Genomic DNA, 11,672 nt, shown 5'->3' on the forward strand with positions numbered 1-11,672 from the left:
GATTTTTAAATTTTGCGTCTCCATTTAGTTTTCTGCTAATTTTACCTTTTGACCTGCTCAAACCCTTTTGGTTTTAGCTGCTTCCTGGGGCCCTTTGTGGTATAAAGCAAAGACTTGGAGGTCAGAGCTTATGCTCTAATCTTGCCTAGGGCTGAGTCATACGCTTTTTGGGAGAAGCTGCTAAACTATTCAGTGGAGTAGCTTTTTCATCTGCAAAAAGTAAAAGGAATAATTATGGGTAACTCCTTCAAAAGGTAACTGTGGGTGATAAATCCTGATAGAGAGTTCTGTGCTCCTTTAGGAAGAGATCAGAACTGCCATCCACTTTTCTAAAGTGCATTTTGATAAAAGATGGCTGGAGAAAAGGTTCTCGGGATTCAAGTTCACCATCTCCTCTGAGCCCATTTCTCTCAACAATGCCATCATTCCAGGGAGAGAGGCTGCTTATTGATGCCAAAGCAGACTGTAGATTGGGAGTCCAATAGTGACCTTTAGAGGAGAGAGGGACTTACAATAGGAAGCAGGCTTTATTATTACAGGTTTTCCAGAGGGAGGAGAAGTGACTGAGTTGAAAGCTAAGCAGCCACCTCATTTGTATCCCCAAAGAGCCTTGTTTCAGAGGATGTCATGAAATCAGTTTCAAGGTCTGTCATCTGGGTACACATACTCAGGTGGGAACTGAGCCTACAAAAGACTAATAATCTTTTTTTAAAGGTGATTTATTTATTTTGGAAGGAAGAGAGCAGGAGCAGGGGAGGGGCAAAGAGAGAGCACACAGAGAATCTCAAGCAGGCTCTGTGGTGTCAGTGCAGAGCCTGATGCAGGGCTTGGTCCCATGAACCATGAGATCATGACCTGAGATGGTATCAAGTGTTGGACACTTAACCGACTGAGCTGCCCAGGTGCCCTTAGATTAATTACCTTTCTGACAGAATTACTCAATCTGCCTTCTGATGAGACGTATACCCTGCTCAGGAGCGCCTCTCTGGATTTAGACATTACAACTCAACCTGAGAAAAGGCAGTTTCCACTCAGGAACATCTGAGTGGTGTGTCAGTGATGAGATGGCGGCTGTCCTAGAAGGAACCAGGGCTTGAGCTTGATTCTATGTTACTTTTCCATTAGAGGTCTGCTCAAGAGGGAGAATAGGTCAGACTCCAAGGTCATAGGTACACAACCAATCTACAGAAGCAAGCCATGGAGAGATTAATTCAAAGGAAATATAATAATAACTACTGAACCAAGTCAGAGCAGAGAAACATTTTACAAGAAACATGTAAGTACCCAATCTAAATTCAGAGTCCATATAAATATCGTAGACACTGCAGGTTAAAAACGTAAAGGTTGTTAAAGCATCATTTGATAATTTCCCTCATTAGACAAACAAACAAACATGAAAACAAGGTATGAGCATTCCTGTTTTTTAGGTGAAGCAAAAAGACTAAACCTTAGGACAAATAATTTCACAGAGTAGAGCATCATATAAATCTTGATGTTTCTACAAACATCTTTTATCTATGGACAAATCCTGATGTTTCTAGAAACCTCTTTTATCCATGAACAAATATATGTGTGTGACTAGTATTCGTCAGAATGTCGAATGTCTTCACCATTAGACATGTGTTTTTCTGAATGACCTTGAAAGAAGACACCCAGATATAGTAAGAAATAAACAAGCCTCTCTTTCCCAGCTTTTAAAACCTCAGCTTTGAGATACATTTGGATGCTCACAGAATTGTCAATTCTGCTATTTTCCTATGAGAATTTGTCATTGATGAGACCTTATGGGCCTTCAAGTCATGTATGCATACAAGCATATAATGGGGCATCCTACTCACTGAGATTGCTTCTAACATAAAAGGGTTTCACAGCAGACCCTAGAGCCACATGAATTGGTTCAGATATTGATGGGGGCCTATTTCTTACTTCAGTGGGGACTTTTTATTAGTGCTGACTCCCTCTTCCCTTAAATCATGCTTTTTAAACATGTATTTTATTTTTTTTAAGCTTTGTTAAAGTATGATTGGCAAAACTGAGAAATACTTAAAGTATATATTGTGGTGATTTGCTCTAAGTATACATCATGGAAGGAATCCTACCATCTAGTTAATTAACACATTCACCATCTCACATGTATCTATTTGGTGAGAACATGAATTTCTCTCTTAGAAGATTGTGTCTATGTAATACAGTGTTATCTACCATTATAGTCACTGTATGGTACACTAGAGCTTCATCTTATAGCTGAAGGTTTTAATATGCTCTTGTACCAACCTGTCCCTATTTGCCCAATTTAAGCATTTTTATACCTCTAAATATATTTAGCCCTTATATCCTTACTATTTAATTTTGACATTGTGGACAGTCAGTCTGTAGCCATACATTTCGTACGGGTTGGGAAGAATCCACAAAAGATATGTCAGAAAGACAAAGCCATTTGGTTCACAGTAGCTGGTGGCCAGAACTCACACTCATGAATCAGCTGTGTTGCTCTGCTGGAGAGTGGGGATATTGTCACAGTTTCAGGATCAGTAATGAGCAAAATGATCTTCTTAATCTTCTTAAAATCCAATTAGCATTTGATTGCCCTTACTCTAATATTTTTCTTAAAAATGAACTTTGAATGCAAATGCCCTTTTATTTGCATATATTACTGAGATAATGACTGATCAAACTCATCAAACACCTCAATTAAGATACTGTGTTTTTCATCTTTCATAAATGCATACATTGACATTTGATGTCATTGAGAAGAAGAGTTTCAGTGGAAACAAAACCATATTTGAGAGGAGGACTGATTATTAAACTCCCTCTTGATCCCTTGGTTGCTATTTTTATCAAACTGCTTTTACAGATGCATCAGCTAGTCTGAGGAAAGCCAGATGTCAGTGATCCATGAAAAGTATGAATTCTGCACCCTAAATCCACTGCAAATAAGCATGACCATTAAGCATTTTGGAGACAGGAATTGTGATTAATTACTGATGAAGAAAAGGGCTCTTAATCAAAATGTCTTTTTGGAGATATTTGTTGTCTTTTTTTATAAAATTGCTACATGCACCATAGGGCTCCATGGAAATCACCCAAGCCTGAAACTAATTCAGTCTGTAACATTCCACAACTAAAGGTAGAGCCAAACAAAATCCATGAGTTAGGTCAGTCACCCAGGAAAACCCAGCTCTGGTCTGTGCATTCTCTCCCAAGTGTACATAGTCTGAGTTTTAGTCCAGGGCAACAGTAATGAAATATTCAAGTGATTTGGAATGTTCTCCAAAATCTCAGTTCTCTTACCAAAGTAAGAGAAGAATAAAATCTATCCTCCGTGCACCTCAGCCACAGTGAAGATGTAGTAATGTACATCAAATGTCCTGGATAGTAGGAAGCCTTATGCAAATGTTAGATGACTATAAATTGGCTTACATTTTACTCTACACTGATATAGTCAGCTTAGCTATTTTTCTAAATGACTGTATAATAGTGATAGTTAACATATATTACAGATTTGCCATGTTGCAGACATTCTGTTAAGTGCTTTATGTGAATTATTGTTTTAAATTCACACAAATCATATGATAAGCTTAGCTGTTTGCCTCAATGACTAATCATAATGATTAACATTTATTACACATTAACCATATTGCAGGCACTATGCTGAGTACTTTACATGTATTATCATTTTAAATTCTCATTAACTACTACATAATACAGTTGATAGTGTTATTCCCATTTCACAGATGGTGAAATGAGGCTCAGATAAATTAACTGCTTTTGTTAAGCCTATGTAACTTGTGAGTGGTAGACCCACTATTAGGAGTCTGATCTCTTTGGTTTCAAAGCTAATGCTTGGGTCTGGTATGCCACTGCCATCCATCTTCTTCCTCCATTTTTTCCCAAATGTCTTTAGACTGTAAAATTTTCCACTAGAGTGCAGGATACTTGAGGGCAGGGGAATTTCTTATTTATACGGCATATGTACCTGGTACCCAGTACACGTGATGCCTGGCGTATGGTACATGGTTGGATAACTTAATTCTTAAATACTTGAATTTGGGTTGGTTATTAAAGAAGAGCAACAAAATAGAAGGGTTAATGTTTACCAGTGTCTTAACTTCTTTTAAATATAGGAGCCATGTGATCCTATTGCTATTATTTCCTATTTGTGCCGACAAGTTTTAAAATTAGGTATGAGTTCCAAAGCCAAATTAGTTTCCATTTCCACTGTAAATAATGGTCCCTAGGTTGCTAGATGAGACCATTAATATCAGAGGGTGTATTAATTCTCTTGGGTGACTGGGGCAAAAAAAACGGAGACATTCCCACTTCTTCAGGATACTTCTGAAAAATTTTATGTATTTCCAGAGGCATCCAATTAATTTCTAAGTATCACCTTCCTTGTTCTGTTGAAGCTGAGGTGAGATAGTACATATAAATGATAGTGCCTAGTAAGTGCTGTAGTAACATTGGACACTATTAATTGTCTTAGTTTAATATAATCATAAAAATTGTGGATCTATAGCATTCAAGTTCTCACCTAAGCTAGTGACAGCAATTTGCTTGTAAAATACACCCATTTTGAATAAAAGAAAATATATCTATCTAGTTACCCATGAATATACATGAGTTTATATATCTTACTCTTCAGGTTCTATGGAATAGCCAAGTATCCTTGTGCCACTCATTATAATACATTATCCTGAGATATACTTTCCAAACAATTCTGCTAGTGTGATATATATTTTTTCCATTGCATCTTGGATTGAAAAATATTATATAGATTCCTTAATGTTAACAAATGATTCTATCAGCAATTTATTTTTCAACAAATAGTGTCATCTAGAGAAGAGATTATTCTCCATATTTTCAAACTACCTTCTATAGTATCCATACAAATATAATTAGTGGTTTGTGTGTGCTTCTTTTATTCTTTTTAAAAAAAATCCTTATTTGTCTATTTGGAACTGGGGAAACTGGATGTCTGTATCTCATTGTGTATATCTCCAGATAGAGCTGAAACAGTAAGTTCTTATAGTTACATGCCTTTCCCCCAAAGATTTGTCTTGGTATAAAATAGATCCATGTAACCTTTTAACTATGTCATTGACTTTTGTGACAGAAGAGCTTGAAATGATCATCTACTACTAAGAAAATAAGACAGGCCCTTAAATCGTGAAATGACAATACTGAAAAAAGTAACATGCTGAATATTTTGGAGGGGGGGGAATGGTGATTGCCTTTCCTGAGCAAGAGATCCTGTCAGTTCTCATCCAGGATACCACATGTATCTGAAATTAGCCTCAGTGAGGCTCCACATAGCTCTCATTTTTTTTCTGGGTTAATTGCTGCCTGAAGGAGTTAGCTAGTCTGTATGCCCCTAAGCTTCGAGCAAGTGTTTTGGAAAGAAATGTTTATGAAATTATAATTGTGACATAGAAACTTGGTAAATTGTTAAATAATTAAACCAATGTCATTGTTTAACAAATCTTAGAGAGTGAGTTTGTATCATGTTCATAATGAATATTCTGGATTTAATGTGTATTCATTCATAAATCTGATGTGTGTCCAGTGATTCAGAAATAGGACCCACCAGCAGGTGGCATTCTGAGGCAAAAATTCACTGAGTGCCACCAGACAGGGTCAATCATTATTGCCTCTTTCAAATCTACCCTGAATTCATTAAGCCTTTAAATTACAATTAATAGCAATAGCATCTTGATTAAGTCTATTCAGTCATACTTAAGTGAATTTACAACTTCACATGTAAAGGAGGAGTTTCTGTGTTTCAGAGTTTCAAAGCTTGTGTCAAAGCACTGCCTGGATTACATTTCTTTTATTAAGAGCATATTCGTTATGTTGAAACGGACATCTAAAGGTCATTATTTTTCACAAATAAAAGGAAAGAAAAAGAACAACCTCTTTCTTCCCACCTGTAGTTCTTTAATGGTGGCTACTTATTAGAAGATAGCCTTCTTCCTTTTCCTACCCCTATATTTATGTTAAGATAAATACAATCACAAAAAAATTGGCAAATTAAAAAGCTGTCAGTAGTGAAGTAGGAGGAGAACAGACAACACATATACTCTCTTCCAGGAATAAAACAAAACAAAACAACAACCCTGCACTCTAGTACAGAAGGACTGGGTTACCAATATGAGTTGTCTATTTTAAATGGATTTATAAACTTAGACTTCCAATGAAAACTAAAAAAAAAAATTCCTCTACCAACCCAACAAATAAGAAAGATTTCAGATCCAGGTTCATATCTAAAAATCCAAGCAATGCACAGGAGGGAGAGGGCTAATAAATAAAAGTTGAATTCTATATTTCAGCAAGAAAACAATCTCTGTTGGAAAAATCGATATGAAAGAATCATCATAGTCGCTTACATTGAGGGAGAAATAAGCAGGCTGGTCTCTGGTCTCTAGATGACCGGAATCCGGTGATGAGTCGCGGGAATCTGGCTCCCCATGGGTGGTAGCTGAGGGGATGCCGCTCTCCGTGGTGCTGAAGTGTAAAGCTGGTCAAGTCCGTGGAGTTGCGAAGATGTGAAAGCGCGCTTCGCTGTCCTTTGTGCTGCAATGGTAAAAACTCCCCTTCCGAGGCAGACTTGCCTTACCGTTCTTTTCCTACTCTGGGGGAAATTTCCCAGGGAACATGACGGAGAAGGATCCGTGTGTGAGACTGGCATGTGGCGTGGTGATGGGTTGGTATAGTTCCCACCCCTTCTCGCAGACAGTAGCTTTGAAAGGGAGGTAGCAACTCTGTCTTCCTACCATAGATCCTCACGATTTCTACCTGCCCCCTCTCATGCCCCAGAACAGTGCATAACACGCACACACACACACACACACACACACACACACACACCTCAATTATGTAAGGCAGCAGGTTCTGGCTCCTGAGGCAGAATATTCATCTGTTTAAATAAATGAAAAATGTGGAATGAATTGGTTTCCTACCTGTTGTGTCTGTGTGTGTTTACACAGGAAGGGAGTTGAAAAGAAAACTAACACCCGGAGAACCTGAGAATGACAGAAGTAGTTTGTTTTTTTTTTTTAAATAAGCTTTAAGAAGACTTTGTCTTCTCTGACTGATGCATGTTCTATCTATATCCTTTTGTTTCATGATCTTTTAACCTTATCTAGGATCAGGAAGAGGTCAGTGATATAGATCAAGTCTGATATTAACAACAGGACTTTAGAAGGATTAACTTTCATTTGTAACTTTCCATTTATTGAAAGGAAATTCCTAATGCAAAAATCCATTTCCTCACAGTCCCCACTCCCACCAATTGCCTTGTTAACAAATGGTCTGTGATTCTTAAACACTAAGGTATTTTGATGGCTTCATGGGAGAGAAACCTACTTAACTGAAATATTGCCTGTGTGTGAGAAACCAGGATTAATTCCAGGATCTCCCTCTGTCACTGAACAATAAATCAGAGTGCTTATTCTTTGAAACCAATTCATGGATTAACAACAGTCTGTAAAGACTGTCTCTGTGTGTAAATGTGATACTTAGGGTTAAACAATTGGCTTATAATGTATTTTGCAAAATGGTATTCTATGTTTATATGCAAATCAGGTTGCATTAGTTTATTAATATGCTACTAGCATTTTCTCTGGAAGCAACATGATGTGTGGGGGAAGACCCTGGAATTTTGATTCACTTATTAACTGTGTGACTTTGGACATAATACATAACCTAATTGAACCTCTGTCTTCTCATACATAAATGGTGGGTAATAATGGGGGTAATAATACTTTTTTCCAAATGCGTGGTGATTATTAATTGAAATGACATGTACAAAGCACCCAGAAGGGTTATTTAACATTTAAGAGGTGAATAATAAGTTAGAATGTTTTTACCCCTTATAACTAGACAAGTTAAAGTAATTCTTTAGTTACAACTCTCTAAAAAGCTTGACAACAAACTAATTTTATTCCTGTAAGCCTGTATACAGGTTTTCCAATATAAGTGACTGTGCTTTATTGGATAAAATACCTTTTTAAAAAGAAATTGTCTTAAAATGAAAACTTTTTCTTTTAAAAATTTTAGTTTTCAAGAAAATAATTTTAGTTTTAACTAGAATCAGGAACAAATACACTGAATTCTCTTGATTAAAATGTTAATGAATTAAGAGCTATTTAATATCACATAGAAGTGTAGAGCAAAATATATGAAACCAATAAAAGTGTCTTACACAGTCACAAAGTTAGTAGATTAGCTATGACACTGGTAATATCTTTTTGATTGGGATCTTCATCATCATGATTAGCAAAACAGTATAGAATAAAATACTCTTAATTATAAATACTTTCTTAAGACTACTGGGTTGTGGCTTTTAGTTGATAATGCTGGAGATGAAGTCTTATTATATTGTTTTAAATAAATAACCAAAAGAGTGTTTTCATGAAATTCTGACATGAACTATGTTCTTGTTTGCACTCATGGTGAGCTCATTAAAAAACAAGTCATATCGGGGCGCCTGGGTGGCGCAGTTGGTTGAGCGTCCGACTTCAGCCAGGTCACGATCTCGTAGTCCATGAGTTCGAGCCCCGCGTCAGGCTCTGGGCTGATGGCTCAGAGCCTGGAGCCTATTTCCGATTCTGTGTCTCCCTCTCTCTCTGCCCCTCCCCCGTTCATGCTCTGTCTCTCTCTGTCCCCAAAAAAAATAAACGTTGAAAAAAAAAATTAAAAAAAAAACAAGTCATATTTTTAAAAGTGTGACAATGAAAGTGCAGTAGTTATATATATGGAGGAAATGAGCTAATTATTTTATAGATATATTGAGTGAAGACAGGTCATAATCAGGCCAGTTAGCTCTTCAAAAGTGATAGGTTAAGGTGGTATTTGTGAAGAATCCAGCTTTCAGTGTCCACATTATTAGAGTGCTTTATCACTTCCAGAGGATCATGGTCATACACAACATTTCATTCAGTGGGTTAGTACTTGTAATCTAAGAGTGTTACATACATATCAAAATATTTTCAGTGTGTAAAACACAGAAGTAATTAGGTTCTCTCTGTCATTGATGAAAGTTTAGAAGACTATATAGGTGTCTAAGTTTCATGTGTAAGGTCTTAAGCTTTGTTTTCTCCTAGCTCAGAGTAGAGTTTATACAATTCTAGTCAAACTTCTTGTATTTTAATTCCAAATCCTCCAATTCCCAAGTAGTCCCTCAGTTTTATCACCTGTAAAATGAAAGTAATAACAGTCTCTCACTTGTAGAATTACAGTGAAGATAAAATGAGACAACTCACATAAAGTTCTTACAGCAGTGTCAGGCATATAGTCAGAGCTCAGTATACATCAGCTTTCATTATTGCTTAACAGCTCACTCTATGTCTGAACAGTGAACATATTATTGATATATGGTTCATCAGACTTTGTGTGCTCTGTTGTCACCTCACCAGCCTGTTGAAAATATAAAAATACAATTTTCTGGTGCTCGAGAGAATTTGCCTTTTTTCTTCCAGAACTTCTGGCCATTCTGTTGTGGGAAGTTCATAAGTCATACTATGAGGAAACACTGCTCTTGTCCATTGGAAGTGATTTGTTTTAGAAACTTCAGTCATAAGTATGAAAGTCTGCTTCAAATGACTGAACCCTTTGGGACACTTACTCTCTTTTTTCTCTCATGCTAATTTGTTTGGTTACTGGACAGACCTGGCTCCTTCTCCCGGGTAGAAGCAACAATATAGTAATCAGATTTATTCTTACATTTTTGATTTAAGAAAGTGATACAAATAAGTCCTACAGGAAAAAAAAATCTGGTTGAAATTTCAAGAAGCCTCTATGTTAAGCTTGTACTCAAAAAAGAGTAGAAATCTCTTTCATCTTGGTTGATGGAAATATCACTGCAAAGCTTCTCCAGAGTGGGCACAGATCTGAGAAAAATCTTGTGCTCTAGACTGTTCTCAAGCCATGAAAAAATTGTGACTTTATTCATGAACAGGTGGGGAGCGACTAGAAATGGCGCTGTGTCTTAAAGTGATGCTACGAGTAATGCTAATTTAATCCTCTTCATTTTATGCATTTTGTGGAAAATTGTTGATCTTCTAATTTGGGCTGTAAACTTGTGGATTTCAGTGGTTGTGAGTTTACAGGCTTTATGTCAGCTATAATTGGCCAGTAACTTATGAAAAGTTGGGTTTTTGTTTGTTTGTTTGTTTTTTTAATCAGTGAGAAAATGGGTGCCTAGGTGGTTCATTTGGTTAAGCGTCTGACTCTTGATTTCAGCTCGGGTCATGATCTCATGGTTTGTGAGATAGAGCCTCACATCAGGCTACACACTGAGTGTAGAGCCTGCCTAAGATCCTCTCTTTCTCCCTATGCTCCTTCCTCCCCCTAAAACATAAGCAGAAAGTAATATGAAATAAATAATTATTTATACACACTGATTCCCTTTCAAGGAAGGACTTACACAGGGATGATAGTCATCTGACAGACCCCAGCTTTCATATCCTTCAGGGTCTGCCTCAGCTGAAAAGAGCCATCTTACCTGAGGTAACACCTTTTCTTGGGCAGCCTTTATCTGGTGACTGAACAAGGTAGGGGTATATAAAGCCATTTTAGAGACACTATTGTAAGGAACTCCATAGCTCACTGCCTTATTGGCCAGATTATCATAGTTGGTTTCTTCCTCTGTCCAATCCTACCTACTCTCTCTTCCTTTCATAAATATTGCTCCCTAATAAGTATCTTTCATCTCAAACTCTGTCTCAGTTTCTGTTTCCAGGGAATTGAACCTGCGTTAATTGGTAGTAGGTGTGGTTTCAGAAAGTAGGTGATTATGTGGGGTTTGAAGCTGAATTACCATCTAGCTGGTAATGCAGACCTCTTCACAGCTCTTGGAACAAGGTGATGGTCTACATCCTGAACTTTCAATGGTATTGAATTGGGAAGTTGTATTTGTGGAAGAGGATACATTGCATGGGTGATATATCATGCATTTGAAACTTACAGGAGAAATAATAATGTCAAGCAGAGGCTATAGTTAAATGCCATTGGTACCCAAAAGAAAGATAATGAGTAGCTGAAGTTGTGTAATTGGCAGTTGAAATGTAAAATCCAGAGGATCTCCTGGTTGTGTACAAAGAAGCTCTTATCAACTCTAGTGGGAAGATAGAGAAAGTCAAGGTCTAAGCCTAGGAATTAATATTTGGAGGACTGAATTTAGAGATGACTAAATGCTGAACCAAAATAAGTCTATCATGCCAAGCACTTTGGTTGGAAAAATCCAAGACTCTGATGGAATGAGAACATCTACATGGGTGTCTCTCAAGATTTTGACCCCCTGTATACTTCTGAACCTTTTGAGGCTATATACACAGTCCATTTATCTCCATTAAGAGTTAGCACCCCCCCCCCCGCCCCCATCTGAGACTGGAAGATTTTATATAGACCTCTCACCCATGAAGTATCATGTATCTGTCTCAGGACCCATACAATTTTCTCTGCTGACCACAACGCCTATAACTAAGTTAAGTTGTACACAGGATGTGAATTGACTTTATTATCTAGAGACCCATAATATAGCGGAGGATGTTCTGAGCCTGGTAAGGCAGGAGAGGGACAGTGCACCAAAGGAGCTGCAAGAAATAGCCAACATGTACTGGCAGGAGTCAGGGAGGTAAGTGTGGGCCTGGATTCTGAGGATGCTTGATCAGGGG

Source organism: Prionailurus viverrinus, chromosome A1 (assembly GCF_022837055.1).
Source record: "Prionailurus viverrinus isolate Anna chromosome A1, UM_Priviv_1.0, whole genome shotgun sequence".
Classification (NCBI taxonomy): Eukaryota; Metazoa; Chordata; class Mammalia; order Carnivora; family Felidae; genus Prionailurus; species Prionailurus viverrinus.